Consider the following 27,608-nt stretch of genomic DNA (forward strand, 5'->3'; position numbering starts at 1 on the left):
GGATGGACAAGAAGACTGAGGGTCTTTCAGGCCCAAGCCAACTCTTTCAGCTGGCTGGCAGGGTTTTCAGGTGTGGCTTGGCGCTGAAAGCATGTCCTGTGTCCAACCTAGCCTTGATCAGTTGGCCATCATGAACTTCAGGAAATGCCCTGGAGGTCTTCTGAAGGGTGGCTTGTAATCACAATGGAATTTTGGATTACTCTAACATTATTTAAGGGCCTAGATTACTGAAAATCCAAGAATATGAAAAAAATACTGTGACTCTAATACAACTCTGCTTCTGAAACTTCCATATAAATCATCACATTACATTTTCTTTGGGTTTAAGCTATTTACTAGGTCCAGGTTTATGGAATGATGATTTGCTTAGCCAAGTTGGGGGTATCTGTGCCAGATGATTTAGGAAAATGTAATTCTGAGAAATAGCTTTTAATTTGTTCAGTATAGGCAAGGTCCTATAATGAGTATAAATGGGCACAGTGTTCAACGAATGAATCTCTTCCAGAACCCAGCTTATTTATAACCAAGAATGTGACTATTTATGCTTCTAATTAATTTTGCTGGCTTCTCTTCTTCAGTCTTTTGGCGGCTATCCATTCCATTTTGTTCTTATTTCCATAAGGTTACCTGCTTGAGAAGGGCAATCTGTCTCTTCAAGATTTGTAAGAGTGACACAGCCTCGAAGTTTAGTTACTAGTCATATTCTTCTTGTGTTAGTAAAGTAGTAAGCAACTCCATTGGCTTTTGTGAAGGAGTTAAAGAAATTATGCCAGTGACATGGTCCCCACAGAGGTGATGTACAACTCTTGGGGAGGGACTCAGAAATTTGGGAGACATTTGGGACTGTAGTCAGTCTCTTCTCCCCACCCTTAATGGTTTCAGACAGCCAGAAGAGGAGAATAGTTTTATACTACTCCCCCTGCCCTGAGGGGAGTAAATCCCAGCCCTTAAATGTGGTACACAGCAAACAGGAATCAAACCTAATATTAAAGCAATGGTTGATGGCCATTCCACAAACGGGACCCAATGGATTCATGTTTGAGATCTGTATATCATATACATATATCTTCAATACACCTAAATGAATACAACTACCTTTTCTGCGCTCCTGTTTTTGATGTACTAAATTTTCACTTGTTATGAGCTTGTTTCCCAACTTCAGCACCAAGGAGATCAATATGGAATCTCTTACATGCATATGGGTACTGCTAACATAATTCTGGATCTATTGCTTGACCAGCATAGTGAAGAGTTCCTTTCATTTTGGAATGTGTGAGAACTTTCTTTGCTGATCAGCAGCTTCTCTCATAGGATAGTCATCTTAAACACAATTTAGCATTTTTGTAATTATTTTAACTTATGTTTTAATTATATTATATTGTATTATATATACACACACACACACACACACACACACTAACTGCTGGAAGCTGCCCTGCGCCCAACTTGGCTGGGAAAGGGCATGGTATAAATAAAATGAAATAAATAAAATAAAGACCAAGATACAGAACATATGTCAAGAATATCTGAAAAGTTAATGAGAACACTTTGCAACTGCTTCTCTATTCAGGAGCTTCTTCATTACCCAAAAACAAATGTGCGTTTAATTGGGTACAGAAGTGGCATTTACTGTTTGTTTCCACACACAAAGACTTCCAGAAGCTGAGTGGGCTTTGGGTTGTAGGCCGCTGTTCTAAGCATGCAATTACAATTTTCACCCTTTCCAAATGGCGATTGCTGGTGTAATTACATGTCCAAATCGAGTTCACACATTTGCAAATATCGTTTACTGTGATTTCTTTTTTCCAGCCCTCTTTTTTGCAGATCTTCATGTTCCACCCCCTACGCACCAAAGCGCTGACAAACAGTCTTGATTGCAGTTTTGTTTTCATGTCACTTTGGTGTTAAAATGACAGAGGGGAGCACAGCAGAAATAAAACCCGCACCAATGAGGTAGCCGATAATTGCAAATACATTAGCTCATTAATGGTCTGCCATAAGCTCTCTCTCTCTCTCTCTCAGCATTCCATTACTAGTTAACCCTTTCCTTTCCTAACTTTGCTATTGTCTTATCCAAGGTACTGGACTCTCGCTTTGCCCAAGTGTGGTTGACCTTTAATTCCAAGATTTCTTGTCAGGGACACTCTCATTTCTATGCTAGAAAAAGAATCCCACACCGTGACAAAGAAAATGTTAAACAGCAGTAATAACATGCCTTACTGCTTAGAAAAGAAGGAGCACAATCTTAAACTATTAAGATTACTGTTGTAAATCTGCAAATGTCCTTGTGGCTGTTTTCATTATTATTTAATCTGATTATGTATTTCCAGTTGTTTTAATTAACCATGGGAGGTCTCATTCTTTTTACTGGAATTATGCAATTCTAAATTAATAAATTATATCAACTGTTTTTATGCCTTGTGTCAATTGTGTTTCCAGCCACAATCCTAATCTGCCTCTTTGTGAACTGCCTACTTAGAACTTTTACACAACTGATCCCAAAAATATTTCCTGCCATCTGTGGGATTTCATCCTGCATTTCCTAACATGATAGGTAGGAAAACTGCCACTGAATCCTGACCCAAAGAGGTTTGTTCAGGGGATAATACCTCTGAAGAGGAACTCCTTTTACAGACTTTCCAATTAGAGCTGTTATGCATAGGGAACATACCAAGGAAAGAACTACCACTTCTAATTTTCTTTACCCGGAAGATTTTCTAGCACAGAAGTGGGAGGAGGAGAGAGAAGTATGGATAAAGTCTTTGTGTTGGTAAGATGAAAAGTGCTCAAAAGACCTGGCAAAGTGCGTTAGTTGATTCCTTTGTACCTGGCCTCAAGTAACAACTCTTTCACTTTCTTGTTTGTTGGAAGGCTGTACTGTAATATTATTTGTTGAACAATGGGGGAAAGGGACACTTAATATCTAACCTTTCGTGTTTCAATCTCCTTTTCTTTTGTTGCTTTTAAGAGGTATTTTCTTTCTCTTCCGTTCTGAAAACTTAACTTACCACCTATGCTATTTTACCATGGCAACTGGTAAAAATCACTACCTTTTGCCCAAATTTTAGCCTAATTAGAGAGTTCTTTCCAAGAGGCCATTAAAAGGTTTTATTTTTTAGATGCACAATGTAACATTCTCTCTCCTGCTCCACAAGTTAGCAAAAGGACCCTGCTGACAACAAGAACAAAACAAGCAACAAGATTTTTCTAAGGAGCTCGAATGCTGCAATGTTGCTACTCAAGCCAAGTTGTTGAACAGGACTCTAGGATCCAGTTCCCCATTTCAAATATATGCAGTAACAGAATAATGACAGTTATCCTATAGATTTCATAATGTATGTTAAGAACCAGTACTTACGGAAGAGAAGTTCTGATCACTTTAACAGGATAGGTAAAGGTAAAGGTAGTCCCCTGTGCAAGCACCGCCGGGTCATTCCTGACCCATGGGGTGACGTCACATCCTGACGTTTCCTAGGCAGACTTTGTTTTACGGGGTGGTTTGCCAGTGCCTTCCCCAGTCTTCTTCCCTTTACCCCCAGCAAGCTGGGCACACATTTTACTGACCTCGGAAGGATGGAAGGCTGAGTCGACCTTGAGCCGGCTACCTGAAGCTGACTTCAGTCGGGATCGAACTCAGGTCGTGAGCAGAGCTTGGACTGCAGTACTGCAGCTTACCACTCTGCGCCACGGGGCTCCTTAACAGGATAGGTCTTCAATAAACAGCTACAAATTGCCCTCTATTAAGCACATGTACATGGGCCACTTTTCAGGGATCTCCTACACTATTTGCTCTTCACAGTTGTTTACTTTCCTGCCATTCCAAGGCTTGGGGTCACTTTCCAAAAGTGTAAAAAAAGTAAAAGCCCACCACACTCCCCCTCAGCGGTGTGCTTTTGTTCCCTCCCTCTGTCTGCAGGTGTACCTGGCCAGAGGCTTCCGGAAGCAGGGAGAGGAGCTTGTGAGGGTCTCTGTCTATGTGTCTCTGCTTCCCATCACCTGCTTTGTTATCAGTGAACTCGTAAAAGCAGTTCACACCTTCTGGTCTCAGGCGCCAGGCCTGATTGCCCCTAGTATCTTCCCCCCCGCTGTTCTTCCTGTCAGTACTCCCTCAGGCCGATGCGGCCTTGGAAGTGTGATAGCTTCACCAGACTTCCTGGGACTCGTCTGATGTTTTGTATTATGCCAAGCTTGTAACTTCCCATAACAATAAGTGTGAACCCCAGTGCCCCAGTGCCCTGGAGTCAATATATTCTGTAAACCCGAATAGCCCCTCACTTGCAACTTTCTACCTGTGCCTGTCTCATCTCCTGATGTCTTCAATAAATCCTTTGTTTCTTTATCAACGTCTGAACATTTGATTTGGAGAAGTAAACTCAGAGAGAGGGGATCTCTCACATTAAGTTGCAAGTCTTTGCCTCTCGGACTGCTGCTGTACCTTTTGGGACAGAATGCAAGGCGACGAGGAAAACACCCCTACTACCCCTGACGCACCGAATGAACCGGTGGTGCCGGAGAAACCGGACCCCAAGGAGGAGGGTGCCAAGCCAAAGAAGCCTAGGGATCCCATCCCCGACCAAGGCCGGGACGGACGTCCCCGAGGACTTTTTAACAATTGGCTGGACTCCCCCAAGGGTTGGTCTCTCTCCCGAACCGCGGCGAAGGATCGCCGATTGGCCTTCCCCAGCACGGGACTCGAAGGGGACCCGGCACGCAAGGAGGCCCTGATGGAGGAAGAACGCAAGCAGTGGCAGGAGGATCGCCAAGCTATGCAGGAGCAGATGGAGACCATGCAGCGTGTGATGGGTGAGATGGCAGCGGCCCTGGACGCGCTGAAAGTGCAACCGCCCGCCGGCAATCTCCCGGACGGAGCACCGACAGCCCCTCCCGCGCCTCCTAGCCTCCCGTCCCGTCGGGACCTGAAAGTCACGTATGACGGTTCGGGGGACCAGTTGACCTTTTTCATGGTCCAAGTGGACATTTTTATGCGAGAACAAGGCCGAACCTTCACTTCCGAGGAGTCCCGGGTGCAGTACGTGGCTTCCTTACTGCAAGGGGAGGCGGCCGCCTGGATGGTGTTGCAGTATGAACTCCGCTCGCCGGTGCTGCGAACCCTGGACGAGTTTATGGTAGCACTCCGAAACCGCTTTGAGGACCCGACTCTGGGAGAGCGGGCTAAAGCCTCCCTGATGCAACTGCGCCAAGGGACCAAGTCGGTGGCGCAGTATGCAAGTGAGTTCCAGTCACTGGCCAGCCGAATCCTGGACTGGAGTGAGGCCACTTTGGTACAGTGTTTCAGGGAGGGCCTCAACCCGGACCTCCAACATTGGGCCTTCATGCAAGGGAACCCCCCGGATGTGGAAGGTTGGGTTCGCCACGCTGCCGACATCGAGAATCGCAAACAACTTTTGACCTTGTCCAAACAACGCATTGGACGAGACCCGAGACCCCGGAGCGACCGGGGCCGAGACTTCCGACTGGGGGGCAGCGGGGGTCCCTCGGCCGCTGAACGCCGCAAGCGTTTTGAGACCGGTGTCTGCCTGACCTGCGGAGGTAAGGGACACTTTGCGTCACCATGCCCCTCTCGTTCGGGCCGTCCCAACCCCCCACGCCAAGCCCCGACTGAACCACAGAAGGCGGCTGCCGAGGACCAGCCCCGCCGCAGGAGCGGACCACCGGGCCGACGTTCCGGCGCACCCTCCGCTCTCCATGCGCGCCCCCAGGACGGAGCCTCCACTTCTACTGGCCCAACGGGGTCCCGGATTACAAGTACCACTTTTGATTCGGACGGGTCCCCGACCGCCACCACTCCTTCCCCCTCTTCCAGCGAGGAGGAGGAGTGGGAACAGCCGGCAAAAAACGCCGTCGGTCTGCTGTAGAGGGGGCTCCGCAGCAGACCGCCCCTGTTGTTGTGCAAGGAGCTCCACCGATGGTAAGCGCCCAAGAGGACAATGTATATGTGCGTGTTCACCTTTCCCTACCAAAAGGGGGTCCCAGTTTAGAATTCCACGCTTTGGTTGACTCGGGGTGTGCCCGCACCATGATTAGTGAGGACACAGCCAAGAAACTGGGAGTCCGGCGCAAGTGGCTTCCGGGACCCCTCCGCTTTTCCCAAATGGACGGGAGTGATTTTAAACGGGGCCCGGTGACCCACAGAACTGCAGCCGTGATTATGTCCGTGGGGGAACATTGGGAACGCTTGTATTTTACCATCGCCCCTATAGTAACCCCGGTGGTATTATGGATGAACTGGCTACGGGGACACAACCCGTCCATCGACTGGGTTGAACGGGTGCTCTCGTTTCCCGAAAACCCCTGTAGATTACATGACAAGGAACGGGTTGTCCGGTCTCCGGCCGCCGCTGTGGTAGGGTCCCCCCCCCAGCCACCGTTCCTCAACTGCCCACTGAATACTCGCAGTTTGCGGACGTCTTTGATGTTAGGGAATGTGACGAACTACCCCCCCACAGAGAGACGGACTGCGCCATCGAAATTGTGGGGGAAGGCAAACTGTCTAAAGGGAAGGTCTACCCCATGAGCCCTAGTGAAAAGGCGGTGTTACGGGACTATCTGGATGCCAACTTGGCGAGGGGTTTCATACGCCCTTCCAAGGCTCCTTATTCGGCCCCAGCCTTCTTTGTGAAGAAAAAGACGGGAGATTTAAGACTGTGCATTGACTTTCGTAGGCTAAACGCCGTCACCCAGTCTAACGCTTACCCTCTCCCTCTTATTCCCGACCTTCTAGCACAATTAAAGGAGGGCCGAATCTTCACCAAACTGGACTTAGTGGAAGCATACCACCGCATTCGCATTAAAGAAGGAGACGAACCCAAAACAGCCTTTTCCAGCTGTTTTGGAATGTTTGAATACCTAGTCATGCCTTTCGGACTTTCGGGGGCTCCCAGTGTGTTTACGCAATTAATTAATGAGGTTTTACATGATTTGCTGTTTCGGGGGGTGGTGGTATTTCTCGATGACATCCTTATTTACTCTGAAACCATGGAAGAACATGTGCGCCTAGTGCGAGAAGTGCTCCAGCGGCTGCGGGAGCACAAACTATATGCTAAGGTGTCCAAATGTGAGTTCCACCAACCTTCCATTACATTTCTTGGGTACGTGATTTCCCACCAAGGGTTAGAAATGGACCCCGCAAAGGTCCAGGCGGTGTGGGATTGGGAACCCCCCACTACCCGCCGCCAGCTTCAGCAATTTTTGGGATTCGCTAACTTTTACCGAAACTTCATTCCCAACTTTGCCCAAGTTGCGCTTCCCCTCACTGCCCTGTTGCGTACCAAGGACAAGGGGGCTAGCGCCGCGCTTCCCTCAGCCCGTTTGCAATGGTCCCCCCAGTGCCAGCAAGCTTTTGAACGTTTAAAGCTGCTTTTTTCATCCGAACCCGTTTTGGCCCACCCGGATTGCACCAAGCCTTTTGTGGTGCAAGTGGATGCCTCGGATGTGGCCATGGGCGGGGCCCTATTGCAGAGGGATGAAGGGGGGCGGTTGAGACCATGCGCCTACTTCTCCAAGAAGTTTTCCCAGTCCGAAATCAACTGGGCTATTTGGGAGAAGGAGGCGGCGGCGGTCAAACATGCCCTCACCATATGGAGGCACTTTTTAGAAGGTGCCGAGCTGCCGTTTGAAGTGTGTACCGATCACAAGAATCTCGAGGCTCTCAAGGGAGCTAGAAAGCTCAACGCCAAACAAATTCGGTGGGCCCAATTCTTCGCAAAATTCCGGTTCACCCTCAAGCATGTCCCTGGCAAAGAGAATGCCCTAGCCGACGCTTTGTCACGACTTCCCCAGTATCGCAACGATTTCGATCGCCCAGTCGACTCCCTGTTCACTCCCGAGCAGCGAGGGGAGGTTCCTAGCTTAGCCGTCACTACCGGGTCCCAGGCCCAACAACCTGACACCCCCCCTACGCTCAAAGGTATCCCGGAAGCCTTCCAACAGCGACTCCGGGACGCCTCCTTACAGGAGGAGGAGCACCATCTCCTCCCCACGGGCTTGGAACGAACCAACACCTGGTGGGTGCAAGGGGGAAAACTATATGTCCCATCCTCCCTTCGTAAAGAAGTATTGGGACTTGTACATGGTGCCAGGTTGGCGGGTCATTTTGGTTTCATAAAAACTCTTCACCTGGTACGGAGGCAGTTTTGGTGGCCCGGTATGAGATCCGATGTAGAGCTGTACGTGCGCAGCTGCCCCACTTGCGCCACAGCTAAAAGACGGATGGGAAAACCCCCAGGGCTTCTCAAACCACTTGAGAACCCCTCCCGTCCCTGGGAAGTCATCGCCATGGATTTTATCACCGACCTACCTCCAAGTCGGGGAAAGACGGTTCTCTGGGTAATCACGGACCTCTTTTCCAAACAGGTCCATTTCGTTCCATGTGCAGGTCTTCCTTCAGCCCAGGGCTTGGCTAAACTGTTCGTCACACACGTCCTCAGGCTACACTCGATCCCGAGGAAGGTCCTCTCCGACCGGGGGGTCCAGTTTGTTGCCAAATTTTGGCGAGCCTTCCTAAAGCTAATGGGGGTGGAGGAACAGGGCCTTTCTTCCGCCTATCACCCCCAGACGGATGGTCAAACTGAACGAGTAAACGCGGTGGTAGAATGTTATTTGCGTTGCTATGTAAATTTCCACCAGGACGACTGGGTCGACCTGCTGCCATTTGCCGAATATGCGTACAACAATGCGCCTCATTCCTCTACCGGCTTTAGTCCCTTCCAAGTAATATACGGGACGGAATTCGGTCCTTTCGGTTCCGCTCCCGTCACGCCAGAGCTCCAGTCCACCCCTGATCTTCAGGAGTGGATTCAGGTAGTCAAATCTACCTGGCCATGGCTGCTCAAGAATCTTGAGAGGGCAAAAAGCAAGTACAAGGAACAGGCAGACAAACACCGGTCTCCGGGATGGGAACTTAAGGTGGGAGAGCAAGTCTATCTGTCCACTAAAAACCTCCGCTCTCTGCGTCCCTGCAAAAAATTGAGCGACCGTTATGTGGGACCTTTCCCCATTACCAGAGTGATCAATGAGGTTACCGTGGAACTGGAACTCCCAAAGACCCTCAAGGGGGTCCATCCAGTCTTTCATATAAGCCTCCTCAAACCTTATGTGCCAGCTCCCCAGTTCCACCCCCCTCCCGCACACGAGATTCCTACCGTGGTAGGGGGGGATACCCATTTGGAAATATCCAAGGTTTTAGATTCCAAATGGAAAAAAGGGAAACTGTTTTACTTTGTTCGTTGGAAAAACCTTGGGTCCGCTCACGACGAGTGGGTGGCCGCACCCCACATGGCGGCCCCTCGCTTGATCCGAGAATTCCACCTCGCTTATCCCGATAAGCCTCGCCCTCTCGAGGACCCTGGAGGGGGGCCTTAAGGGGGGCAGAATGTGAGGGTCTCTGTCTATGTGTCTCTGCTTCCCATCACCTGCTTTGTTATCAGTGAACTCGTAAAAGCAGTTCACACCTTCTGGTCTCAGGCGCCAGGCCTGATTGCCCCTAGTATCTTCCCCCCCGCTGTTCTTCCTGTCAGTACTCCCTCAGGCCGATGCGGCCTTGGAAGTGTGATAGCTTCACCAGACTTCCTGGGACTCGTCTGATGTTTTGTATTATGCCAAGCTTGTAACTTCCCATAACAATAAGTGTGAACCCCAGTGCCCCAGTGCCCTGGAGTCAATATATTCTGTAAACCCGAATAGCCTCTCACTTGCAACTTTCTACCTGTGCCTGTCTCATCTCCTGATGTCTTCAATAAATCCTTTGTTTCTTTATCAACGTCTGAACATTTGATTTGGAGAAGTAAACTCAGAGAGAGGGGATCTCTCACAGAGCTTTTATTGGGGAGCATCTTGCTAACTGCACACCAGCTCTGCTGTGTATCCTCCCCTCCTTTCTGTTTGCTGGTGTAAGGGATGGACGTGGCCAGAGGCATGATCCCTTAGCTCACAGTCTGTGTCTTTAAATGAACCAGTCACTCCATCCAGAGACAGGCTGAGAATGAAATACAGTTTGTTGTTTTCTTTCTTTCTTTATACATATTTTGTCGTTTTCTTGTTATAAACCATTTTGGGGTCCCTTCGGGGAGGAAAGAGGGATGTAAACATTCCAGCGAAACAAAGTACAATAATAAAAAAGTAGCAATAAACACTAATATCATTAAATAAAGTAGAATCAACAGCAGCAGCAACAGATGGCCTCAGTGCCTCCAGCTTTTCAAGGTGCTGCGTCTTCACTGGAAAACGGCAAGAAGAGAATATTTTTTTCAATCACATTGGGGATGGGGAGAACACAGCTTCACAGCAACTGTGGCAAAAGCCTCATTCCCTCCCTCAGATATCCTCACCTTATGCATACAAATCAGGAACTGCCCAGGGAATAGAAACAGCGGCTGGGCTTATAAAAAGAAAGAAAGAGGCTGGAGTGTCCAAGGCTCTTAAAAGAGGTAAAGGTATGAGCCGGCTCCTTGGATTGAGCCCCGAGGCTAACTGGTAGCCAGCGTTTTTGTAGTCTGAATATGTTCCCACCTCTCAACATTTACCAACAAGCAGGCAGCAGCATTCTGTATAAGTCAAAGGTTTCAAGCCAATTTCAACTGCGAAAACACATTACAGGGCTCGGTCCTAGAGATTTTAAGTGTAGCAAAATCACTCTTCTCTTGAAAAGGGCATAGCAGCTTATCCAGCAAATGAAGCTGGTAAAAGGTGTTTCTGGCCACTGCTAACACTGGCCTACCGTTGAGTAAACTGGGATCCAGAAACATCCATCAGATCCTCATCTGACCAGACAGGAAAACCACCCCCACATATATCACAGGAAGGACCAGGCACTACAGAGTTTTGAGATGCCTTACTAAGTAACGTAGCGTCATCTTCTAGCTTACATTGGCCTTCGTACTGCTCACACTCCAGTACATGGAACTGCAATACCAACATCAAACAATTTTTTAAACATTTGTAAGCTGACTTTCCATAAAAAGGGTTCACAGGATAACTTTAAAGCCCAAAAAATATTAAAGTTACTCATTAACAATCAAAAATATTTAACACTAGAAAACTAGATCAATAACAGATCCAAAGAGTCTATCAGTAAACTTTGAAACCATCCTGCGACTGCTAAAAGACTGTCTGCACGATTGACTCCATAGAATCATAGAGTTGGAAGGGACCACCAGGGTCATCTAGTCCAACCCCTGCACAATGCAAGAAATTCACAACTACCTCCTCCACACACACCCAGTGACCCCTACTCCATGCCCAGAAGATGGCCAAGATGCCCTCCCTCTCATGGACTGCCTAAGTTCATAGAATCAGTATACGACTGAATGTAATTTCCTAAACAGTGATCAGGCTGCACAATACCATACTTCTCTTTCAACTGACTCCAAAGCCTCAGGGCCATTCCTGAAAGGCCCCAACCTCCCTTAACGATGATACCTTGAGAATAGCCTTAGCCACTGAATTTAATTGATGGGATGAGGAGCACAGATGGGGTGTGCTGTGCATACCTGCCAACTGATGCAGGTTCTCTCTTCCATGTCACATACCTGCATTTTGGAAACTCCTTTTCCTCTTTCTAGGCTAAACTAAGAGCAGGTGATACCCTACAGACATACCAGCAGTCACTAGAACTAGAATAGTGAAATTATTCTTAATTTACCAATACCACTAAAAGTGCAACAACTTTAACACATTCAAACAGGAAAGCCTGAAATGGAGCCAAATTAGAAAAATTGAAGTTTGCAGAAGTTCAACAAATTCCATCCAAGTAATAGAGATAGGCAAAGAGAAAGCATTAATCTTCTTTAAAAGTGCACTCTAGTGGAAGAAAGCCTGATTTTTCAGCTACTGCTGTTAATTCAGCAATAAATTATAGCACACTTGCCAAGCAAGACAACCTACATGTGTTCATCTGGCACATTCTCTTTATAGTTACTTAAACGAAAGGGGATATTAAGAGATTTTCCATGCAGCCCTGAAGGGGGGCAAAGTTCGATAGGAGCCGGTGTGACCCCACGTCAGCGCCAGTGCACAGGGCACAAAGTGGACACTGGCGCGGGGGCAAACAAGCTGGCGCCAGGGAGCCACGGAGCTGCAGCAGTTTCTGCCGCCATCACTGTCATGCCGGTAGGAAAATCCCAGAAAGGAAAGCTCACGCCAGTATGGGGGGTGTTCCCGGGGCGTTCCCAGGGGTGGAGCCGAAGTTAGCTTCCAGACTCCTTTTGCCCCGGGAACAGCCCTTCACGCTGCAGCATTGCTACGCCATCAAAATAGGTGGCGTAGCCTTGCTAAACCCTATGGGGGATTTTTGGCTGTTTTTTATTTTATTTTATTTTTACATCTCTTTTGCGGTCGGGAAGCTGCTGCCTCACTGCTCTCTCTTCAGGAATGGGCTACTCATTTCACGAGTATTTGCAAATGGCTGTTTTAAACCTTCTTCAAAACAAGCTTTTTGAAATACTTCAAAACCAATTCAAGGATTCTGTATTTTATTCCTACACTGGGGGGGGGAGGGGAATCAAATGTATCTTGGTCCAATACTCTACCCATCATACCAGGCAAGTTTACTTTCAGAATTAAAATTTTGATTCATGACTCTATGCAAGAGAGGGAAAGGTAAAATTGAGCCTGAGTCTGGCACCCGGGATCGTTTAGCTTCCCCTCTCCTCCACATGAAGCCAGCTGGGTGACCTTGGGCTAGTCACAGCTCTCTCAGAGCTCTCTCAGCCCCACCAACCTCAAAGGGTGTCTGTTGTGGGGAGGGGAAGGGAAGGTGATTGTAAGCCGGTTTGATACTTCCTTAAGTGGTAGAGAAAGTCAGCATATAAAAACCAACTCTTCTTCTCCACTTAATTCTCCAAGAACCTTGTGAAGGTAGGTTAGGTTGAAAGATTGTGATGGGCCCAAGGTCACCTGGCAGGCTTCCATGGTTGAGTGGGGGATTCAAACCTTGTCATCCCAGTTCTTACTCCTACATTCTAACCATTACAAAACACCAGCCCATCCCCTTTTTTCCCTTGTGATTGACACAAGGCACAGCTCAGCAGCAAGATGCCTCAAAAACTTTGTTTTAACACTGTGATCTGCATAGCTTTTTTTAAAAAGATCCCAAAAGTCCACATTCTTAATGTTGAATTGTATCTGGAAACATGTGACCGTCACCCAAACAGCAGTACGTCTAATACCGTCTAATACTAATTGAATTGCTTGCCAGAAAGCAATGCAAGTAAACTCCAAGACCAAGAAATAAAATCTTTATTGAAGGTGAGTTATAGAAATACCTATTTCAGAAGCTCTTGAAACAAAAAAATCCAATGCACCAATCCAATCCAATCGTTTCAAGAACCTCATCAGTAACCAAAAAAAATCTCTAATGCTTGCAAGCTGCAAGAAAAAGTAAGGCCCCTCCCAATCCAATGATGCGTATATGGAGCCCTGCCTTTCACCAAAAGCTAAAATCCGACTAAATCATCTATCTGGTAGAGAACTGCATTTGAAGGGAGGAGTGCAAACCCCTCTTCCTTAACACCTAGGTTTTTAACCCTGAGAGAAGGACTACCTGTATACAGCTGATGGAGCTGAGAGAACAGTTTGCACAGCATATCACTGCATGCACTGTTGCACTCTGCCTTAGTACAGAGAGAGCCAGCGTGGTGTGGTGGTTAAGAGCGGCGGACACTAATCTGGAGAACTGGGTTTGATTCCCCACTCCTCCACATGAAGCCTGCTGGGTGAATTGGGCTAGTTACAGTTCTCTCAGAACTGTAACAGCCCCACCTATTTCACAAGGTGTCTGCTGTGGGGAGAGGAAGGGAAAAAGAGTGTAAGCCAGTTCGATTCTCCTTAAAAGGTAGAGAAAATTGGCATATAAAAACCAACTCTTCTTTTATATCATATGGAAAACTGCTTCCATGCACTTATGCCCCTTACCTGGATTGGGACGTGCACTTGCTCAACCCAATTTATTCAAGCCTCTATTCTTGATTATGGGTTTGATACAATCTGTATGGTTTGCTATGGTCTGGACTGGGAAGATCTGCTCAGGAATGAAGCACTTTGGGTGACTCCTGACCTAGAAACTAGGGACTTAAATTTCACACCTACAAACTTTTGTTTGGTTTTTATTTTTATGAATGAGAGTTTTGGGACCACTTAACCTTCTAGTCCTCAATGAGGGCAACGCTTGGACTCAGGGTGCCACCCAGCATTCACTTGGCCTATTATGAGGGGATTATAGGCTTGAAGGAACCACATAGTATGTTTGATGTCAACAACTGAGAAACCGGTTTATTTCAGCGGTATGTGCATCTTGAAAAGTCACTGGAAAAGACAATCATGCTAGGAAAAGTTGAGGGCAGCAGGAAAAGAGGAAGACCCAACAAGAGATGGATGGACTCAATAAAGGAAGCCACAGCCTTCAATTTGCAAGATCTGAACAAGGCTGTCAAAGATAGGACATTTTGGAGGACTTTCATTCATAGGGTCACCATGAGTCGGAAGCGACTTGACGGCACTTAACACACACACATGTGCATCTTGATTGTTTCTTTGTTTTCCTTGTCTCCCACCCTCTCATTGCTGGAGAGAGAGCTGAGGCCAGAGAACACGTAACAGTTACAAAGCAGGTTTCTTATTTGACTCATTCAGGCTTTGAACACGGGACAGAAAGGCTTTTAACTGTCATTGGCAGGAACAACACCCAAACCCTATCTAATTCCAAAATACCCGAAGTCCCTAATAGACTCCCTGCCTAACCAGCCCACCTCCCAATCCTCCTCCCTTTAAAATACTCCCCCCCCCAAACCCCATTCTGTCCATTGGCCAGAGTTACGGCCACAGTTATACTGCCAAACTCCACTTTTTTTCCTTTTCAATATTCCAGTCTGCTATTTGAAAGGTACTGGCTGGAGGGCCGAACCTGAAAATGTCCAACACAGTGACCTTACACAGGTCTCTGTGAGCTGAACCCCCCTCATGGAACAGCTGTGAGCATAAAATGGGATACATCCTGTTGTCCCTACCCTTACAGCCCCACTGAGGAAGGGTCTGATATGAATATGACAGATACATTTTCACTTTTCCAGTGTCGGGTTTCCCAACTTGCAGTTTTCAGACAGAACGGAGGTAAAAATTTATGGCTACATGAAAACTACCCCAGATTGCCCCCCCCCCCCAAATATACCATTTGATTACATTTGCAGCCTCTTCAGACCTGGCATCCTCCTTTGACTTCAAAATGCATTGGGACACTCCTTTTATTTTTTTATTATTATGCATTGTTTCTTTAGCTTGCAGATTGCTTTTCTGACCACTCCCCCCCCACTTTATTTAACAAAGCATAAATACAAAAACAACAACCTGAGAAAATACTGGTCACTGATTTCAGCTCCTCCGATGAGGGCAAGACCCAGATACACGACCCATCAGCTGAAGACCAACAGCCTAGATGTCCTTTGGGTTCCCTGCCAACTCAATTGTATCACTGTTTACATTTCCATCTCAGTCAGATAATATTCCGCTAGGCAGCCTAACCCTATCCTCAACTACTGACAGCCTGTTTAGATTAAAAGTCTTTTACAGTAGCTTACAGGCAACAGATCTGAGAACTGCATGAAGACCAGTAAGCTAGCAGTACAGCCCTGGGCTGGCAGATGGCTGTTCATTTGGAAATTAACAGCCTAGACTAATGGCACTGCATTTCAAGTAGGGAGCTTGCTTGCCCACTTCCAAAAAGATCTTTGCCACATTACTTACAATCTCAGAGTTGATCTTCAAATTAAATCAAATCCAGCCATAAAACCAAATATAAAGACGATAAAGGCTATCAATATAATACTTTGCAGGCACACCCGCAACACTGTTTGCAATAACATTTGTTAGAATTGTCTAAGTGTTAGTTTCTAACTCTTACAAGTTGGAAAGAAAACTGTGACTACACCATATGCTCAAGTCACAGTCTCTGTGGTTGAAAAATGACCCACTATCTCTTGTAGGGAAAGCAGGCAACTGTGCATTGAGAAAAAAAAGGAGAAGCCCTACTGGTATGTACTACGACTGATTTTTGTTACCAAAGCATTTGCATGATTTATTTGTTAACCTCTGTGTAGTTGCCAGAGCACCCTTTAACAGAAATAGTTCCCCAGTTTTCTCCACAACACCAGAACATGGAAGTCAAGATCAAGGCAGATGAAAGGATGATTAGCATCAAGGGTCAACAAACACGAACCCTTCCCATTTCGTCAACCACCAAACTCCCGAAGCCCCTGCATTTGCATTTACCCCACAGCTAGGACAAACCATTCAAAAAAAAAAAAAAATCAGCTGCTGGTTCACTTTCATGCAGATATATTGCCTAATACTATGCTGTGGACAAAAGCCGAGTGAAACAATTAGGGATTTTACATGCAAGATGGCTATGGCCACAATGACCAACTACCTCTCTATTACCTGTGTGGAAGGCAAACCTGTATAAGTTATACATTCCATTGCTGCTGCTGGGCTTCTGCTTCTGGAATGTCTGAAAATGCTCCCCTGAACCAAGGCATTTTAAATATTTTCCAGCCAGATCAATGCACTGATAACAAGATGTGTCGATATGGAACACCATTACCAAAACTCAATGAGGCATTTCTATGCATTCTTGCAGGACCCCTGTGCACTTGCCAACTTTCACCTACCATAGACAACAACAAAGCTCCACAACATAGTCAATAAGCCCTAATCTAGATCAAACAGCCAAGCAAGTTCCCAGCTTCTATTTTCATGAAAATCATAGACAGAATATCTCATGTAAGCATTTTGTGTATTCTTTATTTGTGATGGGAATCTTGCATGACCGGCGGCTGGTAGCAGCAAATTAGAAGACTTAAGCTCAGCTACTGTGGGGAAATGATGGATGGCCCAGAAGAATTCCTTGTTGGTGGATCCAATCAGGCACATAACAGAATGTAAAAAGGGGAAGCCACTTCACAACACACTTCCATCTGTGTGCAGGGGGGTGGGGACTTTGGTTTTATCTGCAAGAGGGGAAAAAAGACCCATAAAAACATGAGCCATTATTTTTAAAAAATTGCCAAGGACTTTTTGTACAATGCTAATCTGAATACAAAGTGGGTAATGGCATGATTGGGATATTATCATCATTATGCCATTGATAACAGGGAGATAAAGGAAGCTTTTTTGTACCACCCCAAAGTGTTACTTAATAGCACATATTAATGCTGCTTAGGCCTTACTAGAGCACTGCATGCCTGACAGAATGGATGAGGAATCCTTGAAAACCAGCATTTTTGCCTACAATAAGATATGCACTACAGTGAAAATATGATTTAAAAGGCTAGCTGCGCCATATCTAGCTCAAGGAGATTGATTAAAAACTGCCTTGCTGAACGAGAACATAGATGTGAATCAAATGGGACTGAGCCACTGCAGAAATGGGTGCTTCAAAATGCCTCTTGCAATCAATGATGTCCTTACAATGTGACAATTTACGGCACATATGAACAGGAGTCTCAGTCAAAATGGAAGTACTAGCTGACAGAGAGAGAGATGTCGTTTATGCATGGGTACTTTCACTCTCGTTCACACACACACCCCTTGTCTATGGTTTCCAACTGCCAGGTAGTAGCAGGATATCTCCTGCTAATTCAACTGACCTCTAGCTGATAGAGATCAGATCACCTGGAGAAAAATGGCCACTTTGGCAATTGAACTCTATGACATTGAAGTCCCTCCCCTCCCCAACCCCCCCCTCTTCAGGCTCCGCCCCCAAAATCTCCCGCCGGTTGAGAAGAGGGACCTGGCAACCCTACCCTTGTCTGTCTCAGTTGTTCCTTGGAGTTATGCATGAGTTTTCCCTCCATTAGAGGTGACCTTGCTGCCAGCCCTCACAAATCCCAGGACTTCCTGTTCCTCTAATAACCCGATTCTTCCCTCTACCCTGAGCTCAGCCCACTTGAAATCCCCATGCATAAGGCAAAGTGCGGGACATAGAAGCTTGGTTCTCTCACAGCAAGCATATAGCCAATTACAAAGCAGCGTCTCTCTCTCTCTCTCTCGCGCACACACACACACACACACACACACACACACACACACACACATATGTCAAGGGGTGGGATTCAAATGCTTCCTGCTTCCTCTGAGTTCTTTCTGAGCAGAAGGCTTTTAAAAACAAGGCTTGGGTTTCTCCCCCACCCCCCACTTCCTTTCAAATAGCTCCATTTTTGTTCTTAAAATGCTCTTAACATGCTTTTTTATGCAGCAATTGGGTTTTATGGGGGAGGAACTTTTCTCTCACTTCAGCCAATTATAAAACAGCATTTCAAGGGGCGGGGATTCAAAAGCTTCCTGATTAGAGCTTGGAGACTGCTGGTGCATAGACTCCCAACAGGAAAGTGTGGGTCCAGCGAGCAACGAACCTCAGGTAAAACTCCCATGCATAAACGATCAGAGAGAGAAGTGAACTTCATCTGCCTCACCAACACTGAGCCCTCTTCAGTGAATGCCCACCCTGCTTTCAAGATACATAGCCCTCTTGGGTCATGATATACCGTTGCAGAAATGGGAAAGGTTATGGACGAAGGATCTGAAACTTTTTTCCTCACAATTATTAAGGGAGAATGTATACAAAATGATGTATAAATGGTATTTAACACCAAAGAAATTAGCAAAATCCTTTCCTTCTATGTCACTAAACTGTTGGAAATGTAATAAAGAAGTAAGATCCTTTCATCATGTTTGGTGGACTTGTGAAAAAGCCAAGAAATTTTGGGAGATGATATATCAAGAACTAAGAGGGATTTTACAACAAAATATTTCTAAAACACCTGAAACGATGCTTCTAAGCATGATACCGGATACAATCTTTACTTGTCGAACATTTTTGATATATGCCACTACAGCTGCACGTTTGACATTTGCAGCTAAATGGAAGACTGACGAGATACCGACAAAAAAAGACTGGAAAAATAAGATGCTGGAATTGACAGAAATGGCAAAACTTACGGCGTTGATAAATCAGATGGATAATGTACAATTTATGGGGGAATGGGAGGCGTGGAGACTTTACTGTGAGAAGCAATTTTTAACGGGACCGCTGAAAGGATACTCTTTTATTTAATCCCTTTGATAACTTTGGATTATGAATTTATCAATATTAAGATTAAGATTAATAATTAGATGAGATAAGTCTGTTAATTGTAAAGAGTTAACAGGATAAGGATTAGAGTTGTTAGCAAAAGTATATAAAAATCAACTTAGGATGGAAGAGCGTGAGGGGGGAGTCGTTTTATATTTTAATTATTATAATCATTTACATTTTATTATCTTGTTTGATTTTAAACAACTGATGTTTTATATACATGTTAAAGTAAAAAAAAAAATTATTAAAAAAAAGATACATAGCCCTCTTCCCAAAAATACAACATCTGTACACGCCTTTAGACATTACAGAAGAATGTTTTCTACTGTAACAATGACTAGGCAGTGGAAGATATTACTTAGGTTAGGCATGGACTCTCATTCTCAAAGACCTGATTATTAAAGGAATTCCTAGAAAGCACCATTCAGACTACATGGAACGTTAGTATGTTTGAATGCTCTGCTGTGAAAGGACTGTGTGTGAATTAAAAGAGCGCAGCAGAAAAAGGGCTAGACCGAACCTATCTCCTTGACAGACGGCTTGTCCACACGGAGCAAACTCTGTTTTGTTCTACTGTGGTCTGTTATTCCTACTCTATGCGTCTTGTTTTTGACCTTTTCTTGTCCCCTCCCCAATGTTTGTTGTAAGCCTTTTTGGACCGCTGTGAAAAGGTGGCACATAAAGATTATAAACCAACTTATTTCTTTATTTCATTTATAGACTGCCTTTCTCACAGAGATTTGAGGTGGATAACAGATACCCTTACAAACAACCTTTATTTGTTTTAAATATTTATACCCTGCCTTTCTCACACTATGTTTTTGAAACACAGGGTTTTTGTTTTTTTTAAAAAAATACAACAATAAAAAAAAAAGGGAACACAAAGTCCTTAGAAAGCACAATAAGGAGGGGAGATCTTCAGTGCTGGTTCAGAAGTCAGCTTACTTTCCGGTAGCAAGCAATGGTAGCTTAATCCAGGTGCCCACAGCTGTACTACACCCATCTCTCCCTTGCCTATGGTATAACAGTCAGGTCTTAATGACACTGGACTGTGGGGAAGATACTAAGGCAGCTCAAACAGGGCCACAGACAAGAAACCTTGGGCTAGCTGTAAGCTTTTCAATGCACCAGCAAAAGGAAAAGGGCAAATGCTCAACAGATCTTTCCCAGCTGACCCAGATTCCTAAATTTCTTCCCAAGTCCAAATTTACTTCAGTCTGCTAAATATATAAATTGGGTGGAAGAAAATCCTGGGTGAGAATCTATTAATGCTATTATTGTAATAGCTCACAAGTTCTTGCTCAGCTCGAAGACTCGGTACAATCCGCTAAGAGCTACCTGGAACAAGCTTCACTAAAATGAATGGGGGGGGGTTGAGTTGGCTGTGCCATGTTGCTCCCATCATATAAGCCGGAGATAAACAGGGAAACTTAAATAGCAAGTCATATAACCATACAACTCCATGCGAAGAGAGAGTCAGAAAGAGAGAGACAGAATGAAAGAGATTCATTAGTTATCTGAACATCAGGAAGCCCCAAGGCTGGAAGGCAAACTGTTCTGTAATATTTTCGATGTCTTGAAGGAGTTCTAGAACACACCAATTAATCAGAGCTGACTTTTTAATTTCTTATGACATATTGTAATAAATAAGAATATTAAAGGGAGTATAATCCATCTGGTGTGCAGAGGTCATGATTTAATTAGGATTTATATATATCAGAAATTAAAATGGGAGCACAAGAAATGCCTGAAAGTAACAGAAAACTTTGATTACATCCTTACTTCTATTAATAATGGCTTATTTCCGCTCCTACTTCCACCCGAATGTCTTGATAACGTAATTATCCCGGAGCAAAGCAGAAACCAGACATGGTTTGTTTATTTCAATTTCCCGCTTGCCCTACTGCTAAAGTTCAAGACAGGTTTAAAAAGCTCTCATGTAAACAGCCAGTTAAAACCAGATTATCAGCTTGATCCTCCACGGAGGTAAACTGAACCCTTGTTCAAGTCCCAGGCCCCAAGCCCCAGCCCCTCCATTGGTGGCACTGCTGAGCCAGCTCTCAAATCCATGCTCTCGGAGTCTCAGGCAAAACATACGAAAGGGTTTCCACAGATTGGATTGGAATAGAGAAGGGGGTGAATCCATTAACATATTCACATGGGATGCAAACAGCTTCCAGAGAAGCCATGTCTCAAAAGCATGGATGATTTCTAGCAGCAAAAAGGGCTAGTGGGACTGGCGGGGCAGAGCTGGACCTACTTACGTAGCAAATAAGGCCAGGTAAACTGCTCTGGCACCAGCTTCTCCTCGCACCAAAGGAAGCCACACTTCTATCATTGTGCAGACTGTGCAAAACAGAACTGTTCAGGAGGGCATTTTAATAAAGGGATTTGAACTGTAATATAACGGAACACCTTAGGATGTCATTTCTATAAGGGATATATTGTTGTCTATTGCAATGTTTGGGCAGGGAAGGCAGCAGATCAGGTATAGCCTGATCTCATCAGATCTTGGAAGCTAAGCAGATCTTGGTTAATATTTAGATGGGAGACCACCAAGGAATACCAGGGTTGCTACGCGGAGGAAAGCACTGGCAAACCACCTCTGTTAGTCTCTTACACTGAAAACCCCATAAGGTTTGACAGTACTTTATACACACATTGCAGTGTTTATTGTATGTATCAACTCTTTTTACTACACTATCCTCTACCTTTGTAAACCCGCCTTCTTCATTATGGTATGTCATGCCTCATACTGTTTTTGTTGCCTTAAGACAATTTTTTTATTTGCACTGTTTTTCGTTGCTGTCTGATTTAATTGCTTTTTATATTTTATTTATTTTATATTTTATTTATATTCACATTTATAGTCCACCCTCATTCCCGGTCCAACCGGGCTCAATTTTGTAATCTGCCTCAAGTCTCAGTGAGAAAGGAAGGCTACAAATGAAAGGCTCGGCAAATAAAACACAGTGTTTAATCCAGGCACAGAAATGCAGCCCAAATTCAAAACTATTTCTATATATATTTTTATTACTCCCTTCCTCCATGTATCTAACAGCAGCGAAACAGTTCTCTTCTCTTCCAGTTTATCCTAACAACCGTGTTCAGGTAGGTTAAGCTGAGAGTCACTGATTAGTCCAAAATCTCCCAGCAAGCTTTATGGCCAGTGGGAGGTCTGAACCCAGCCATAACACTCTAACCACTGTATCATATTGGCTCTAAAAAAAAGTTAAGACTGTCACACGTCTCCAGACAATCAAATGAAATGTATAAAATCTAGCAGATATTCAAACAAAGCTACCACAACCAGTCTATCCTTGGTTACAATAGGCAAGCATAAATTTAAAAAGCCACGCATTTCTCAAATATACGGAGGCTTAAACTTTGGTAAACTTCCATGTGAAGTGAATTCAAGAGCTGAATAGCAGCCAACAGACTGCACACTGTCAGGGACATCTCTCTCCCCCAGAAGAGAGCGCTGCCAGAAGAGCTGCCCAGGTTCGCCTAAAGTGATGCTGTAGCTAAAAAGGCAAATGCGGTCTTGGGCTGCATCAATAGAAGTATAGTGTCCAGATCACGTGAAGTGATGGTATTGCTTTACTCTGCTCTGGTTAGACCTCAACTAGAGTACTGTGTTCAGTTTTGGGCACCACAATTTAAGAAAGATGTAGACAAGCTGGAACATGTCCAGAGGAGGGCAACAAGGATGGTGAGGGGTCTGGAGACCAAGTCCTATGAGAAAAGGTTGAAGGAGCTGGGTATGTTTAGCCTGAAGAGGAGAAGACTGAGAGGGGATATGATAACCATCTTCAAGTACTTGAAAGGTTGTCATAGAGAGGATGGTGCCGAGTTGTTTTCTGTTGCCCCAGGAGGTTGGACCAGAACCAACGGGTTGAAATTAAATCAAAACAGTTTCCGTCTTGACATTAGGAAGAATTTTCTAAGTTAGAGCAGTTCCTCAGTGGAAGAGGCTTCCTCGGGAGGTGGTAAGCTCTCCTTCCCTGGAGGTTTTTAAGTAGAGGCTAGATGGCCATCTGTCAGCAATGCTGATTCTGTGACCTTAGGCAGATGATGAGAGGGAAGGCATCTTGGCCGTCTTCTGGTCACTGGGTGTGTGTGTGCGGGGGAGGTAGTTGTGAATTTCCTGCATTGTGCAGGGGGTTGGACTAGATGGTTCCTTCCAACTCTATGATTCTATGATTCTAAGTGAAGTTACTTATACTTTGCTGGAGGTAAGTCGCTTTAACATAAGGGAAGGAGAAACAGGTTGCCTACCCTGGAAAAGAAAAACCATTTTCCACCTGAATGTTTTCCCCCCTACTATATATTTGCAAAATTTATATCCCACCTTTCTGCCCTATCACAGCCAACAAGGCGGCTTTCTAGTGAGAAGCCCTTTCAGGTGTCATCTAGCAAATAAGGTACTGAGAAAAACCATCTGACCACATCTGATTTGCAAATGTGAGGTTCCCCTGCGACACAAGTGGAGAAATAAGTGCCTTTGAAAAAAATATGATGTCCCCCATGGACTCTCCCATGGATTCATAACAACAACTATGTTGTTATGAGCCTGCCTTGTGCCGGGAAAGGGTGGGATAGAAATCAAATCAAATAAATAAATAGTAATGGGAAACAGATCTGGAGCCAATTTATTTATTTTATTTATTTATTTTATTACATTTTTACCCCACCCTCCCCAACCCAAAGGTCAGCCTCAGAGTGGCTTACACATTCCAAAACATAATAAAAACAATAAAACATTAAAAAATACAATTTAAAATAGCCCAAATCAATCCAGTAAATAGGACAATGCCCCCCAAATAGCCATTCTGCAGGCAGTAGATGAATCTGATCATCCCCAAGATGGTATAAGCGGAGGTGATGCTCAAGCTGGTGAATTTCGTACAGGAGGAAAAATAGAAAGGGAATGCAACAAAGAAAATAGAGATGGAAAATTAACATAACTAATCACAAGAAACATTTCCTGTCAGAGCAAACAGTCTCAAGGCAACAGAATGACTGGCTGCATTCACATAAGCAGACTTGTTCACCCCCACAAGCACTAGTCCAAAGCAGTAAGAAATGTACTATTGTAGCTACCACTTACTGCCGCACTACAATGGAGATGAAACATCAAGAGGAAGCCTCAGAGTGTCAGTCCCCTCTATATTTAAACATACAGAAGGAATTTAACCCACAGAAATCTCATAAAGGAGTTGAGTGTGGGGAAACTGACATTAAACATTACTTTCATAAGTTCTACACTTAACATCTTTTTATCAAGGGATAATGATTCAACATTAAGCTGTCTGCTCCCACAGACAAGACTCTCAGAACACTCAAGGAGAGACCAGTGCCAGCGTGACTCTGTGTTTAAGCTATACAAATAAAAAAATTAAGAAGATAGGCCATGATTATAAGCTGCAGCTAGATCCTTGACCTTTAGAGCATGACGAAAAAGGTCCAACTCACCCCATCCTGCTTGCATTTGGAAATGATTTAAAGCACTTAAAACCTGATAATGTGACATGCATTTTAACCAAGTACTTCATTAAGTACCCGGCGCTGAATCTTGTAAGAATGACTACAAAGCTTTGGCAAAGTCTTTCATGGCAAAGCTGGCAACTTACTTTCCCATTGGACACAACAGATGGGATTAGCATCTGGTCCTTCTTCAGCAGAGAGAGCCCAAGAGATAATGCCCAGCTAGGAGCAAATTGTACTAATTCCCCAGAAAGCTATCAAAGCATCTTTGGTTCCAGAGATCCTGGTAGGCACAACTACGGAGACATTTTGAATTAAAGCCAGATCAACTGTTTGGAAGGCAGCCCAGAAAGCAGGTCTTTCCGAAGGAAGACCAAGTGCGGGGTTACCCATTTGTGCATATTCTCAAGTCATCTTCATTTTAAAATAGAATCAGCAATCGCTCCCAAAACAGATGAGTGTGAACTATTTAAAATTAGATTACCCGAGAGAAGAATACAGGTGATGATCCAACAGTTCATTTAGCAGATGGTAAAACTAACATCAATGCACAAGGCTAGTGGCTGATTCCAAACTTGCTATCTTCGAGGAATTTTCTTTCCCAGCACTTCTCTATCAATTAATAGGATGATGATCTGAGTGGTCATAGTCTCATGGTACACTGCAAAAATCTATTGCGTTTAGTAAAATCTCACAAACATCACTTTTGTAAGGGGCAAGTTGCTAATTTCCACCTGGTTTTCAAATATTTTCACACAAGTACACAATGGTGCAGCTATGCATGAGGACCCAGGATGAGCTTCTAACAAGCAGTTGTGGAAGCAGAAGGCCACTAGGAATTTTAAAGCACTTCTGCAAACACAAATGGTATTACCATAAGCTCGAAAAATCAAGTAACCTGCACTTCACAAATTCCTTAGAAGATAGGCTAGTCAGGGAGAGTGGGACTTCACTTGCTCAGTCTTCTAAGACATTTTTTTACTAAGCTGGTAAGAAAGGTTTGCAACGAAGACTTTGTCTTCGTGCTATTGTAACAGTCTAGCTGTAACAGATTATAGTAGCTGCCGTTAATAAGCATGACAAAAACTAGAAGATGTGGGTGTCAAAGAGCTCCAACCAGTCTCCACCAGTTGGGACTGCTTTGGTTTGGTCAAAAGTTTCCCCAAAAGACAAGCCATTAAACTCTGGGTCTCCACCCCAAGTTTAATCAGTAGCTGCCACCAACTCTGGACCAAAAGTTAAGCCTCCAGGCACAGGGTCCAGAGTAACCCCTGCCAAGCTTCAAATTCAGTGTGACACTTTTCCTGCCAGGCTGAGACCTAGCCAGGACTGTTCACACTTCCCAAAACTGTCTTATGTTTTTGGTAGGTGGTTTTTACACTCACACAAGGCACTTAGAATTTAGGCTTGGAATCCCAAAATCAAAAGACACAATACATTTAAAGGCTAACAATTTATTTATAAGATTTATGCTGGTTTACAGGAAAGAAAAAGGGTTTCATGAAGTGATAGGCAATAAAATAATAAGCCATTTAGCATAGCTAACTAATACATTCAAAAGCCTCTTTGGTTCAAAAAGGATTGGCAAAGGTTTCTTGCATCAGGTTTATAGTTACCAACTTTCCAAAGATGCTTTCAGCATTCAAGAGTTTCACAAGGTTGTCCAAAGGTTTCTCCAAGCAGGTCAGCTTGACCAGAGTTTCCCCCTCAAGGGCCAAAATCAAATGGGTTCTGATGCCGCCAGCACAGATCTCCTGCTGTACCTCAAAGCGTGCATAGTTTGCTTAGGGCTGGTTTGTCCTTGTATCTGTTTTCTCAAAGGGATGAGCTCATAGAAGCCAATTGAGAAAACGAAAGCAATTAGCTGGTAATTAATCGCTTGGTCAGAATGCTGACTCATTCAGAGATGTTCAGGTGATGAAGCCTGCAGAACCCACGGTACCTGGACATCGTCATGATGGCTGACCGATTAGTTACTATGGCAATGCACGGCCTTGCATTCCAGAAAGGGGAGAGAAGGCTTTAACGAGCACCAGCTGGGGCTTACCTTACTCCCTCCACAGAAGCAGTTTTCAAAAGGAAACTATTTTACTGTTCACAATATCACAAAAATCATAGGCCTCCAGGCCTGAACCAAGGAAATCATGAACCCCAAGAAACTGAGGGACCTCAGCTTCTTGACAGTGGGAATTATAAAGTTGTAAGACCTTCTGAAAAGACCACAGTTCACACGTCTGGTGCTTTTAATTTAACGAACGATGAAATTAATGTTTTCCTATCAGTACTGTCCTTAAGAAAGGGAACATAGTGCATAGAAGTTAGAAATTGTTCCAGCCCAATCCACTTCAGAAAAGACATGGGTATGTGACTGAGGGCAGGACAACAAAGGTTCCTACCGACAATTTGCAAGAACTCAGAATCACATTTTTACTCACCATGCTGTGGCAAACTGCTGCCCAGAAGTTGCATGAACCTATTTGTTACCTTTCCCTTGTGGAGAATTTCGGCATATATGAATAAGGAATTCATTATTTATGTGTGCCAGCATATCACACAGGGTTGCCAACAGACCTGGAGAAAAACGTCCTGTTCCTTTAAAAGAGGCTTAACGTGTAGAAATGGGCAGCTGAAGCTTTTTATGGCATGAAGCTTGCCTGGTAAACAACCTCTAGTGATGGCGCAGAACATTTTCTTCCCCAGGCTGCTGGCACCCCTAAATCAGAACACGACTTGTTTAATGAACACAAAATCTTTTTTCACACTGTGTGTAAATCCAAGGAAAAATCATGTCAACACTGTGCATGCTGAATGTTACACACACAAATACAATCACACAAGCAAAAATCTGTACACACATACAGTACTTCTCCCTCTATATACATGTACACTATATATACCACTCCATCAATGTGCTTGCTGCTGCCAACAGGTGAATTTTTTTGTTTCATTTGGCATTCCCTCAGTGACTCCTCCTTCATGA

The 27,608-nt window shown here is 44.6% G+C and overlaps 1 protein-coding gene across 1 annotated transcript in view; it reads right to left on the bottom strand.

Annotated features, from left to right (window-relative positions):
- Window positions 1–27,608, bottom strand: part of CFAP20DC (CFAP20 domain containing) — a 212,081-nt gene that overhangs the window by 163,860 nt on the left and 20,613 nt on the right. The window lies entirely within an intron of this gene.

The sequence above is a fragment of the Euleptes europaea genome, chromosome 1, assembly GCF_029931775.1.
Source record: "Euleptes europaea isolate rEulEur1 chromosome 1, rEulEur1.hap1, whole genome shotgun sequence".
Classification (NCBI taxonomy): Eukaryota; Metazoa; Chordata; class Lepidosauria; order Squamata; family Sphaerodactylidae; genus Euleptes; species Euleptes europaea.